Source organism: Mirounga angustirostris, unplaced genomic scaffold (assembly GCF_029215605.1).
Source record: "Mirounga angustirostris isolate CCGP_5_RB_7025 unplaced genomic scaffold, mMirAng1.0.hap1 SCAF_14, whole genome shotgun sequence".
NCBI classification, from domain to species: Eukaryota; Metazoa; Chordata; class Mammalia; order Carnivora; family Phocidae; genus Mirounga; species Mirounga angustirostris.
In genome coordinates this window covers 39,158,591-39,172,627 of record NW_026991722.1, presented here as the reverse complement: position 1 = coordinate 39,172,627, position 14,037 = coordinate 39,158,591, and positions in this window count along the sequence as shown.

Here is a 14,037-nt window from a genome sequence, read left to right as displayed (position 1 = left end):
GCCGGAAATGAGACATCCAATCACTCTGATGGAAGATGATGAGAACAGTTCAGAAGTTAGAGTCTGAGACAAATGCAAAGGGACATAACCAAGACGCAAACATCCAACAACTAACAGCCCGAAAGTCTAGAGGGAAGAATCTCATCAGAGATATGAGTAGATCTCAGAGAAGCAAAACTCGCATCAAAGGCTTTCTTTGCAGCAAACATTCCTCTGCCCTACCTGCTTTGACTTGGCAATGACAACCCCCGAGGTGATCGTGAAGAAACGCAAGAGTACAGTTCAAAGGGACAGTCTTGGAATGAGTAAAATGATAAGCCGAACTTGAAAAAAATGCAGTAATGTCAGAGATGTATAGGAAGCAAAAAATGGCAAAAGCATCATTTAAAGGAGCTACTTTTAAATGGCGTCCTTTTCATTGATGACAAACAAATCGGGATCCTTTTACTTGATGAAGGGTTACTGCCAACAGGAAACTCTTTAGTGTCGACACCCAGGGATAGCCTGTCCGTTTTGTGTTACAGACCCCTCCTGTACTGAGCAATGATCAGATGAAAATGTTGGAGCTACTTTTTGGAGTCAACTGAAGCGTATGATGTGTGATAAGCCAAAACCATCAGTGGCATTCAGTGATGAAGGCATAATCAACCGGACTTGGTGCCTGATGTGGTCTGCCTCCTTGCATTTCCTTCTACCTTACATTTCTGTTTTAGAGATTTGCTTTCATTCTTTGCAGATCTCCAGTGCATGCAGTGGAAATCCTCCTTAAGCATTCCTCTCTCTATTTTGTTTTTTTCTCCCGATATATTGCATGCTTCCTTCACCCTGTGAGAAATAGGTCTGGCAGCTTTGAGGCGGGTTTCTTAAAGTGTAGTGGGAATGCCTTGTGTTATTTGTTGAACTTCTTACAAGGGTTCTCCTTCATCATGCCCAATGTGCTATTTGCAAAGTACACGGCAAATAACCATTCATCACTTTACATCATCGTAGCACTGTGCCGCTTGATTTCTTCTCCTCTAGGTAAGTGAAAATGATGATTTAACTGAGATCACAATCATTGCTGAACAGTACCTGGCCTCCTGCAAAGGCCCATGCAAGGACACAGGCTTTTTGTGAGACGCCACTGAGCAGATATCAGATGGAGCACCCTCCCCCATCACCTTCTCGCTACTGAAAAATTTAATAACTTGGTATTGTTCAGTGAGTCATTCAAGCGAGGAGAGTGGAATTCTACCTGTTCCTCAAGGTAGAGTATGTGGTAAGCTGTTGCAGAGACTGTTAGGCATTTATAGCTCTTTCTACGTATAAAGAGCTGATGGTTAGGTGAATGCAAACCTTGAGTGAGAACTCTGTAACTTCCTGTGTTTGTCTGAAATCAGGCACAGATTAAGCCAGTGTGCAAAGCAGAGCTCAACAAATGTATTCCTCTTTTTTAGTGGCAATTTTTCATGCTATTTTTTTCTCCCCACTGGGGAAGGACGTCGGGGAAACAGATCAGAAACACACACGGAGCTGAAAACTTTAAAGTAAACTTTCATAAATGCCACATGGTTTCAAAAATGATCATGTAAAGGTTTTTTTTTTTTTTTTTTTTTTTTTTTTTTTTGTTAAAACATTGGTTGTAATTTCTACTAGGTGTCACAACTCAGTGAACCATTAAAAGTGAACCGGCTCACTGAACCGAACTGAACTGAACAGATGGAATTCCACCCTTGCTATGCTTGAAAGACTCCATGAACAATACAAAGTCTTCTTTTAAGTCCCCTCCTTGCAGTTGCTTACCTCACTAATGCAAACACGTGGGGAGCTCTCAGGCGAGAACATGGCCCCTCAGCTCTTTGTTTGGTTTTTCAAGCAGAAGGGAAGGCAGTTCAGTTGAAATCCTCAGGCCATCCCCCATATTTTCAAAGTCTCAGTGTTATTTTCCATTTGCTCCCAAATGTATGTTAGTAGTAGGACGTTTGTCTCTCTTTTCATTTTGCCCTGGGTTGTAACTTTCTCTAATCTGTCCAGATATAGATGTACCTTGAAATATTGCTTGAAATATTTTTATTTTCTTGTAAATGAGCCTGAACAACACGGACTTCTGTTATTCTTTTTATCCGACTTTGGTTTATTATTTAACTTTTCTTTCTTTCAGGAAATGCAGATGAACGCCAGACCACAACACAGACAATTTTGGGCCTTTCCTGACTCCTGAAATCCTCATGATGTAGAAAAAGTGAACTGATAAACAGAGTTATAGACATGCATTATTTACTTGTGTATTGAGGTGCTAAAGATAGTCTTAGAGGACCAAGGGATCAAAAGGCTGTTTTTAGTTAATTCATTAAGCATTAGTCAATCAATTCATTAATTTAATATATCTTTATGAGGGCTAACTAGGCCCAGGCATTATACTGAACACCGTGTGAGATCTACAATGAAATGAAATTCAGATCTCTGCTTTCAAAGAGACTCTAATTTAGAAGAGATAAGTTAGACATAAACAACTGTGCATTTGAAACTTCATACCATTCAAGTGGTTCATTGATTTCTCTATTCCCTCCTCTCCTTCCTCTTTTGACTCCTGACTGGTGCAATGCTCTGTTGACATGTGATCCACATGTCCATATCTTCCGTTTGGGGGTTTTGTAGACATGTTTATTTTCAAGGCTCATGTTTTATAAAGCTTCTTTGAAAATCAGACTATTCCTTCAAAGCATATACTAACAGGGTCTGGGAGACAATGGACCAGAGAGAAGGCCAGAGGGCAAGGACTGGGAGTTTGTTTAGGCACAAAAGGTACTGGCAGGTGGACCATTGATTAATTCCAGAGAGGTCAGCTGAGGGAGAGATTAGCAAGGAAGAGGACGAGAATCCAGGGAGACCGGCATTAAGGATCAGATATTGAGGTTAGGATTCCGGAACACACAAGGTCAGGGGGTGAAAAAGAAGTTTTTGGCAACATGGGGTCATGAGTCCAGGTCAAAACCCCTCAACAACAAGAGATTAGGAGCTGTTCAAAAGGTCTGAATAAGAGGCATAGGATGTAAACAGAAATCATGAATTGGATGTTGAGTGATCCTGCGGTTCTCAGCACTTGGATGTGGCTCTTGAACTCAGGCCGGAGCTGGTTACAGGGGAAGGCATGTCCATCTGAGTCCACAAGCAGGCAGTTTTTTGATCAGAAGAAGGACAGGGCAAAGAATTAAGCGTTTTGTGAGAGCATTAAAATAAAATATTTGGAAGCTGTCTGTGAACCTGGATTTCTGAGTTTACATATTCCTTAAGGATTAAATCTGCCATTTAATTTTTAGGCAGTAAAACATAGCACTGAAGTTCAGTCTTTAACATTGTAGATAGGAGTTCAAGTCCATGTCACCCTACTTATTAGCTATATGAACTTGCATAAGGTACTTAACCTCTCAAAGACAGGGTTTCTTCAAGTGTAAAATGAAAATGACACCTATCCAAGAGTGCAAAATATTCTCACCATATAAAAATAATAGATGTAAAACTATTAGTTGTAGACATGATTATTACTATAGCCCTATTATTACAAACCTGGATTTTTTTATTCAGGAATTTTATCCTTTTCCCTTTCAGAATACAAGTATTGTATTCTATAAAATGGAAATTCTCATTGATTTTTTTTAACTCAGTGACTCAATCTTCTTTCTTCTTCAAACAAGTCTTTGTTTATTTTTGTTATTAGTCCTGATAAGCAGCAATAACATAAGCTTATGAGGAAATATAGTTCAACAGCCCCCTCCAAAATGGTTTCCAAGCTTCCATCCAGAGTGCCCATCTAGTAGTATGGACTGAAATACCAGAAGGACTGAAAGCCTGAGAAGAGCAAGTATAAATCCTTCTTTATCTTGTTCTCACAAGGCAAATATTTTACATGGTCACTACCCAAAAACCACACAAAAATGAGTTCCCATGTGATTCTTTGGATTTCCTACATAGAAATCTAGTTAATAAGGCTTTCTGTTGTGTGTGTGGTCAGTACTTAAACGAGTACTTAAGTATCCATTGATAACCTAACTGTGGAGTAGTTCAGAATGTGTTTTAATTTAAATCCTATTTTAACTACTCCCCGTGAATTGCTATGGGAAAAAACAAAACAAAACAACAACAACAAAAACCAGCCATAAGTGGAAGACTCCTCAGGCAGAAACTGATGGATGCCATTACAAAGAAAAAAATCTTTTCTTCCCTTCTTCACATTGAGCTTCCATAGCACTTTATTTAAAATATTAAAGTAACATCAAATAAAGGGCAGGATCCTTGCTTTCTAGGCTAGATCTGAGCCTGGATTACCATAGGCTCTTGAGAAATGTTTTTGAATGGAATTTTCTCTTTCGTCATGATGCCTGCTTGCATTCCCATTCTTGCTACTCACTCCCTCCCATCGCCTTATTTTCAATAGCATTATTCACATCCATTTCTGAACCTTAACTTATTTGTGTTGCCTAAATGTTGGTGTCGCATGGAGGGTGGGATCAACCTGGATGCTGGGGACAAGGAGGCCATTGTCCTAAAAGCTACCATCAGTCTGTGGCTGGCTTTACAATCAGACAAAACTCACTCATCCATAGATTAAGGGTATCTCAGAATTTTATGTTTTCCCTTGGGGAACAAACTAGTCACTTGAACTTTTTCTCAGTGTTTGATAAAATGTTGACAATATCTTTGCAGTTGTAGATTCTCCCTACCCCATGAGCTTTGGGCCGGAGGACAGAATAGTGAGACGTCTCATGTCTACACTCAAATTCTGTGAAGTCATGGAAAGGCCTGAGAGACGGTGGGCATCTAGAAAGGAAGGAGCCAACTATCTTATGCTCAAGCCATACTCGGCTACTCAGAGTTCCTTCCCCCATACATCTTGTAGATTTCCAGTGCCCTAGCCCCATGCTCCTGCTCTGGAATGCCTATCTCCAATCCCTCATTTGCTTCCTTCAAGTTCATATGTTGTCTCCTTTGCAACACTTCCTCACACACTCATTTGCTCCAGCCCAAAATAGATGTCACTGCACATTTTTCTGTACTTCCACAGCAGTTATTTATGAATCTTTCTCCTCCATTCATCCGTGACCTTCTTCATAAGAGGTTCTATCTAATCTTACTCATCTTTGGAAGGCAGAGTAAGTTAGTGGTTAAGAATGTGGACTCTGAAGTTAGAAGGTTTGGGTCAAACTATTGTTTCCTCCACTTACTAGCTGTGTGATCTTGGAAAAGATGTTTGACTGCTCTGAGCCTCAGTTTTATCATCTGTAAAATGGCTGTTTGTTGCCCCCAGAGGGTTTGCTTTGATAACTAAAAGAAAAATCCACAGAAAGCACTTGGCATGAAGTAAGCCCTCAACAACTAGGAGCTCTGATTGATCACATTGTTTAGTCTGCTTAGTGCCTATCACTGTCTGGCTCAGAGTGGGGCCTCGGTCCATACCTGTTTTGTTTCATTTAGCTCATGTTATCATTAAACCCTAAGGTAAAAAAACAAATATGGCTTCAAGAGGCAGCTTATACATTTCTTTCACTACAGGGTAGAAAGGAATCAGGATAGAGCCTTTCCTTGAAAGATGGTAGAGTGGACACAGAAGCTGAACCACTAAAACTTGAGTTCAGATTTAACATTGTGAAGACTACTGCCAAGATAAAAGATTGGGGAGTTACAGATCCCTAGTTCCAACGTTTATATCACTTCTCATTTGCTATGTGAATGTAGAAATATCTTTGGAGATATATATATATATATATATATATATATATATATATATATATATATATATATATATTGGAGCTCAGTTGCAATATTCACAAAACAGTATTGTAGTGCTAACTTGCCTTCTCCAGATGTAAAGAAAACAGAGCACAACAACACTCAACCAATTTTATTACAAGCCCCATCCTGCTCTTACTGCAGGGAAACTGAGATACAAGTCTGGGGACTTGATCAAGGTCGCAGTCAGTGGCAGAACCAAATTAAAATTCATGTTCCCAGAGTCCTTTCCGTGCCATTGCTTCACCTACTGACCCATGGTACTCTACCAAGAAGTACTTCTGATTAAGTGAACATTCAGGTTTCAATAACACAAAACCTTGGCAAGGACTTTAGGTAACAACCTCATATCATATACTCCAGCCACTTTTGGCAAGAACCAGCTGTCTCATATATATGTTGACTTAATTGCCTTGTACAAGCTGACATTGACGAAAGGGGTGCACTTACAATGTTGAACCAAGAGTACAAGAGTTTAATAAAGTCTCTATTTGAAAAATAAAAAGGGCAAATAAAAATGGGGACAGATGCCTTCCTTGTAGATGGTATCGTCCATTAGCAGGGACCATGTCTTTTTTGGTTCACTATTGTGCTTTCAGAGCCAAGCACAGTGCCTACGTATTATGCTTTTTCAATTAATGTTGAATGAATGAATGAACGAGTCCGTGGAGGCCTCGGAGTTTCAGGTGTCATTGAATAGCCCCCACACTTAGGTGCAATGTTTCCCTTGCACCACTCATTAAATTTTAGCATGCTAATACATAACACACATACACATTTCTAAAACATTAGAACTAAAACTCTTCCCTTATCTAATGTTTTAGAAATGTGTATGTGTGTATCTATTAGCATGCTAAAATTTAAGTTTCGAGAAAGATTTCACCATACGATAGATATTGCACACCGAAGTAAGGTGCTGGATCAAAATGCACATATTTTAAAGCAAAAGGTTAAGAGCTGGTTTCACAAATTTGGAGCTTGACACTAGGGGGACACCGACCCAAATGGAGGATGTAAAAATGTTGAGAAAGGAAAGGGGAAAGCATTTGAGGACCATTGCACAGGGAAAGCTGCATCGAGAGCTTCCTTTTTCCCTAAGGGAGGAGGGCTGGAGACACCCCTGCCTTCTGTCAAACAGAAGGAGGGAGAACTTCAACAATTGTTCAGAGAGCTTGTGATTCCTCCTCTGGGTTTGAGCCCAGAGTGAAGGAGTCTGACTTCAGCTCAGGAAATCGAAGAGCAGAGGAGATGTGTTGGGGAGCTGGTTTGCCAGCTACTGGGAGATGAGTCACCGCTGCATCCAGAAAGTAACTCCTCTCTCTTGCCAGTTTCAGAGAAGTAAAACCCCAGGTACGGGAGAGGGATCCAATGTAGGAATGGCCTGAAGCTACTTTCTGTCCCAGCAGAGAAGCTGGCCTAGAAGAAGCAATAGGACTCCAGCAGAGAAAAATCTCCATAGAATGGGCTATCTAAGAGCCAGAGGCTGAAGGGGGAGGTGGGGCAGCCGAAGGACAAGCATGAGCTAGAGGTGTAGTTGGAGGGGACCAGCAAGGGCGTTCCAATTTAGCTACCAAAACCTCCATTATGCACTGAAGAAAAAAAGTCAATTCTCTGCTGATCTGCCAACGTTATTTCATATTTCAGAGCTACCCTCATCTGGGTCAGTATTCACCAGCTGGTGAAAAGCACTTCCTACAACGTGGTTCATCCACATGTTTTATCTCTCAAGATCTCTCAAGGCCATTTCTACTCTTACATCTTTCCCACTGGCCCGTCAGACTTAAAAGAGTTGGCCTGGAAATGAGGATACGACTATCTTGGTAGAAGAAAGAAAAAAATGAGAAAGGAGAGCTAATGACTGGTACACTGTTGCCTCGGAAATGAAGGGGGATGAAGGGGGATGAAGGGGGATGAAGGGAGTGGAGGTGATGTTTACTGAGCAACTATCCAATGCCACACACCCTGGGGATGTTTTCTTTTTCTTTCTTTCTTTCTTCCTTTTTTTAAAAGATTATTTATTAAAGAGGGAGAGAGAGACAGAACAAGCAGGGGGAGAGGCAGAGGGAGAGGGAGAAGCAGACTCCCTGCTGAGCTGGGAGCCGGACGTGGGGCTCAATCCCAGGACCTGGAGATCATGACCTGAGCCTAAGGCAGATGCTTAACCATCTGAGCAACCCAAGCGCCCCCCCAGGGGTGCTTTCACATGACTGCTCTGACTTTCCTCCATGAACAAGAGCTCCTTTAAAGTCAGTATTCCTACACCCTTTGTGTAGAAGAGGGAAAGAGAGAAGTGACTTGCCGAGCATCATGAATTTGGGCCAGTCAGGTTCCCAAATCCCTGCTCTTTCTGCAATTCTGTACAGCTTCCTTTGAAACTATGTTTTAAATACATTTTGAAGCTTGCTTGTGACTTCTTTCATTCTTTTTAATCTCCAGAACCTAATCCCATATCAAAGCTGATAGTATTTTTAAATAAGGAAATTGTTTTTGATTTCCATTACTACATTTTTATGAGACTACATTGACTTCTGTTATTAGAATTGAATTTCAGGATAGCAAATGTCATACGTTCTTAGCACTGTATACCTTTCCATTATAGTGCACAACAGTTGATTCCAATCAACTTTTTTTTTTAACTCATTCCACATTTCCAATATTTTTATACTTCTATTACCATTCACAAATATTCTCAGAAGTGTGTTCCAATCTGGTGATATTATAACTTTCCCCTAGGGGTTTATTAGCTTCCATGTTACAGTATTCATTTCACCTACTTTCATTTCCTTGGACTAAGTCCAGAATAGCCCCTGGTCCTGTTGATTGCTCCACAAGCTGTGTAAGGGAACATTTTTGTAATGCACTCAGAGACAAACATCCATCTGACTCCATTGCTGTGATCTATCAGTCATTGTCAGGGGATTGAAATTGCATCATGTTGACTACTTTTATTTCTCTAATGCTTTCACATTTTTTTTTCTGTTCATTGCTTAGCTTTCTGTTATAGAAAAACATACCTCTTCACATTAATATTTATTTTTATGAATTTGATCCTTTTCAGAAAAGTGGTCTTTCTATGTGGCTTGGCTTTTTTTTTTTTTTTTAAGCCAAGTAGATAAGGAGTCCCAGTTTGAGCCCATGTTGCATTTACCAAGATTTTGACATGCCCCTGGAGGTAGAGGCTCTAGAAGTCAAGCTATTACCCTCTGGGATCAAGTAACCTCTTCGGAAAGACCCTTCTGAAGGAGGTTCAAGGGCAAAAGGTAAACTTCCAGTTGGAGGGGAGATTCTAAGTATGGCACGGTGCTCGTCAAGTGGAGCGTATGGTAGGCTAATTATAGGACTTAAACTTGAGTCCTTAGGGTGAGGCACCTGAAAAAAGCAGACCAAGTAAAAATAAAATGAGCAATTTCTCTAGCTCTGAGGGATAGTAAGAACACAAGGTGTAAGCGGCATTGGTATCAGGGTCCGGGGGTAGATGGCTTCATTCTGCCCTGGAAGTGGCCGTGCTAGAGATAATAGTCCAGGTGGGGTAGGCAGTGGGGGCGCTGATCATGGTACGTATGTCCACGGGGTGTTTTTGGAGCCCTCAAAAGCGGCTCTTGGAAGCACTGCTGTGTACATTAGGCATCAGGGATGACAAAGCTTCTGGTGGGCGGTGGTGAAGACTGTGGAGATGCTGCCATTATTAGCCTTTAAAAAAGGGACAGGACCAGACATCCTGATAGCCCATTGAGACATTCCTCCGTGATTTCCAGAATCATTTGGCAGCGTAAGAAGGCAGCTTGAAATTCCTGCAAAGCAGGTTGGTGATGAAGTCAGAGAAATGCTGTTTTGTGGCCGGTAGGACCCTTTTCTTAGCCCCAGGCTGACATGGCCCGGGAAACACAAGAAATAATAAGGAAAAGAATGACCTGAACAACAGCCAACACTGCGTGCCAGGTGCTGTCTCATTCCTCACGACACTGCCACGTGATCCTACTCCTGCTCCCATTTTGCAGATGATGAAATCGAGGTACTGAGAAACTGGGTAACATGCCCAAGGTGATAGAACTCCTGAATGCTGAAGGAACTCAGGAAGACTAGTCCCAGAGGACATGCTTCTAGCCGTCTTACAACACTGTGCAACCTCATTACTTTCATCTCAAGATTTAAGTAAAATCTTAAAGATGATCTTTTGAAGAACTTTTTGAGGCTGGTGAAATTCCGTTAAGAAAAACCACTGAATACATTAACGCAAGATTGGAAAAGGAATGTTAAACTTATTTTAAAAAGAAATATTGCTTTTAATAACTAAAATATCTTTATTATAAAATAAAACTCCTTCTCTTCCAGAGTTCCCCAATTCTCTTAGTATTTCAATTATCTTGCATTTATTTGTGCATTTCTTTTACATTTTCTTTCGATGACATTCGCCATCACCTTAGACCAGACCCTCATCACATCATGCCTGGACAATTACAATGGCGTCCCAAGGAGATGCCCTGGCTCTTGTCTGTCATTTAATATATTGCATTAGACAAACATTACTAAAAAAGCAACCACTTATAGCCTGTTCAAAACATTTACTGGCTCTAAATATCTAGCAAATAAATCCTGTACTCTTTAGCCTAAAGTACAAGGTTATTCACGTATACATACATTCACATAATACCTTCCCCACATGTTTCCTTATCTGCAAATACGACCCCCCTGCAAACACTTCACTCTCCCCGCACTAGTGGCTCCTTAACCTACTTTCACCTGCTGTAATTATGGCAAATGGCACTAGTTCTCCAAGACCTTGTTCAAATCTTACATCTTTCATAAAATTCCTCACTCTCCTGGCATATATGGTATCTCTATGTGAATTATAAAAAGGCCCGTCCTAGCTTATCTGAAGCAGGCTTTATCTGGGGAGAGGGCTGGAGTGGAAGTGGGGTTGCATTTCAGCTGCCCCACTCCCACCCCCTGCCCCCAGCCCCAGGGCTTTTTGTCCAGAACACATACGTTCTTCTGCCAGTGGCAGCCCTGTCCACCGCCACCCTGGGAAGCACTCACACTGCATCCAATTCCTAGTGCAATGATTGCCTCTATAATTCATTAGGCAATTAATCATGTATTGCTCGGTGACATTCCTTCAATTTGATTTCTTAAATTCTTTTATCGATATTTTTCATTTTTAATGTATTACTGTCTTAACTTCTCAGAATGTTCCCTATTGAGGGCAGGGTTAACATATTATACTTCTTTGTGGTTCTCAGAATGCACAACACAGTGTTTTGCATTGTAGGAACTCAAACAAGATGTTTGTTGATTTTATTTGAATTGTTGTTACCCAAATAAACATAACTAATTACAAGTGAAGCATGAATTTGTTGGAATTAATGATCAACAATTGGCTGTCCATTGTTAGCTGGAAAACATAACATTTCCACCAACACACACAAACACACACACATACAAACCGACCCATACACACACGTGCACACACACACCACTATTGTAGTGGGATTATACTTTACCTTAATTATTATTATATATCTTTCAGATTTTGGTATATTGCACTATCTACAACTACAAGTGGGAAGAATTTTCTTGCACTTTGATTTACATTGATTGCTATATAGCTCTTCATTAAAGCTAAGCTTCCAAATGTAATTATTTTGCCAACAACTATTTACAAATACAAAGTACTTCAGGGGAAACAATGAAAACATTTCAGTCTCTGCCGGGAACGAGATTTAATTCTGAGTGGGAGAAGACATTCATTGTATTCATAAATACAATGTTAGCAAGAGAGATGGAAATTCCATAGAAACACTATAGGACATGTGAATTAGGTGTTCAGAGGAGCCAAGAATCTTGAGCATTTATATTTGAGTGGGAACTTACAATAGGGCAGATAGATTCCACAGTCATGTTGATGTGAAAAGAGTATTCCAGGTAGAGGCAAATCCTGGACAAGGGTATATTGAAGAACCAATCTTGAGATCACGAAAGTTTTTTCTTTGGTGCAAAGTATTATTGTCTAGCACCTTCACAATGCTACATCTGCCTACCTCCCAATCACTGCCGATCTAATGTGTGAGGTCCTCCTGGAGTGGATTATCACAGCATCACCTTTTTCAGTCCTCAGCAGTGATACATGTACAGTTAGAAGCATTTCGTGCTAGCATATGTTCTATAATTCTCATTATGTTCTAGAAGGACAATCTCTAGATGGAAAGGGATGGCTGTAGCATTCACACTCAAGTTTCCCGTAAGAGCGTCTTTCCTTTTAGGATTTTCTCACTTGAAACAAATTTTTCATCACCTTGGTCAGACTTGGGAATATTCTGCAATACTTTTGGGGAAAAACCCCCCAAAACAATCCTTTTGTATTTTCCATTCACCTTAGCACAGTTAAGAGAGATTGGAATTTTCTAAGGGAATGTTATTTCAGAAGCATGTGAGTGACATTTCTACCTCTGGTTATGACAGACTACTTGTGTTAAAATAACTCTCCTCCTGAGTACAAGGAGGAAAGCTGGAAGAAGCTGTAGGATCCCTGGTTAGAGACCATATACCTCTGAAATGGAGGATTGGAGTTAATGTTAGCATTAGGGCAAGGTACTAAGACAGTGAATACTCAAGAAGCCATGAATTCAGGGAGAAGGAAGCACATCGACATTATCCCAATATCTTGTGCCACATTTCCCCTCAATGCATATATTAATCCATAGGTGGATAGGCTTGAAAGCCGAGAAACGGAACAGAGTTTTTGGCAGTTTTACAATGTGGAGAGGTGAATATTGGAGTTTAGGGCTACGCGGGCAGCCAAAATTTCAGGTGTCAAAGTCCTATAAATTTGCTAATTTATAAGCATCCACTAAGAGGTAGAAAAGGCAAGAAGAAGCCGTCTTCTAAGAGGATGGGGACGCCCAGTTAATTCTGAATGGTCTTGTGGTCCCGGAGAAACAAATTAAAATTCAGGGTCCATCAAGAAAGCAGGACCTAGGAAATATGCCTGTTTTTCAGTTGAGACCCCTGAAGTCTACACTCGATCAGTAGAGATGGACAAATATCAGCTGTCACAAAAATGGAAATTCAGCTTCAATTCAATTCCATCCAAACTTGGGTTAGTGTAGATGACCCTTATTCCTACTGCTTGCCAGAAGCAAAAATAAATAATCTCTCCAGGAGGACAACATCATTCAGAGCTCCAAGCTCTCATGCACAGTGTCTGGTATTCAACAACAACAAATTACCAGGGAGGAAAATACCAGGAGAAAACACCCAATTGCAGAAAGTCAAAATAACAAGCAAAGTAGAGACTGACAGGTGAGTCAGATAATGGAAACACAGGACATGGACTTTAAAATAACTTTGCTTATAACAATGCGCCAGTGTTAACCACAAAGAATAAAAAGCCGGAGTGGCTCTACTCATATGAGACAAAGTGGACTTTAAGCTAAAAGTCCGAGGGCAACTTCATGCTCAGAGGGTTAATTCATCATGAAGAAATAAGAGTTGCAAATCTGTATGCACCAGATAGCAAAGCCTCAAACTATGCAAAGCCCATTTGACAGAATTAAATGGAGAAACTGACATGTCCATAGTCATAGCGATAGATTCAAACACATTTCTTTTAATAACTGAGAGTAAGCATAAAGAAAACTTAGTGAGGATGTAGAGAGTTTGCATAACATAACACAATAATGCTTTTAACCTGATTGAGTTACATAGAACATTGCTCAAAGCCATCCCAGAATATACATTCTTTTAAGTGCATGTAGGACATATCCCAAAATGAAACATATGTTGGGCCATAAAGCAAACTGCAATTCAGTTGAAAGGTTTGAAAACATACAGAATAAATTCCAGAGTTAACAATTCAGTGTTGTACACAAATATTTGGTAAGAGCGTAGATCTTATGTTAAGTGTCCTACCATAAAAACAAAAAACCAAGGGCAGCAGGAAACTTTTGGAGGTGATGGATATGTTTATAACCTTGACTGTGGTGATGGTGTTACAGGTGGATGCATATATCCAAGAAATTAAATTGTTTACATTAAGTATGACCATTTCTTTTGTATATCAAGTATAACTCAATAAAGTTGCTTCAACAATAACATTTCCAGTTGTTTGGAAATTAAGAAAGTCTCTTGTATAATTCATAAGGAAGTGCTTAAAGTGGAAATTAAAAATATTTTTAACTTGATAATAAAAATATGATATTTTAAAACTGTGGATTATAGCTAAAGCTACAGATGAGAGAAATTTTTAGTCTCAAATGCATGTTATAGAAAGAA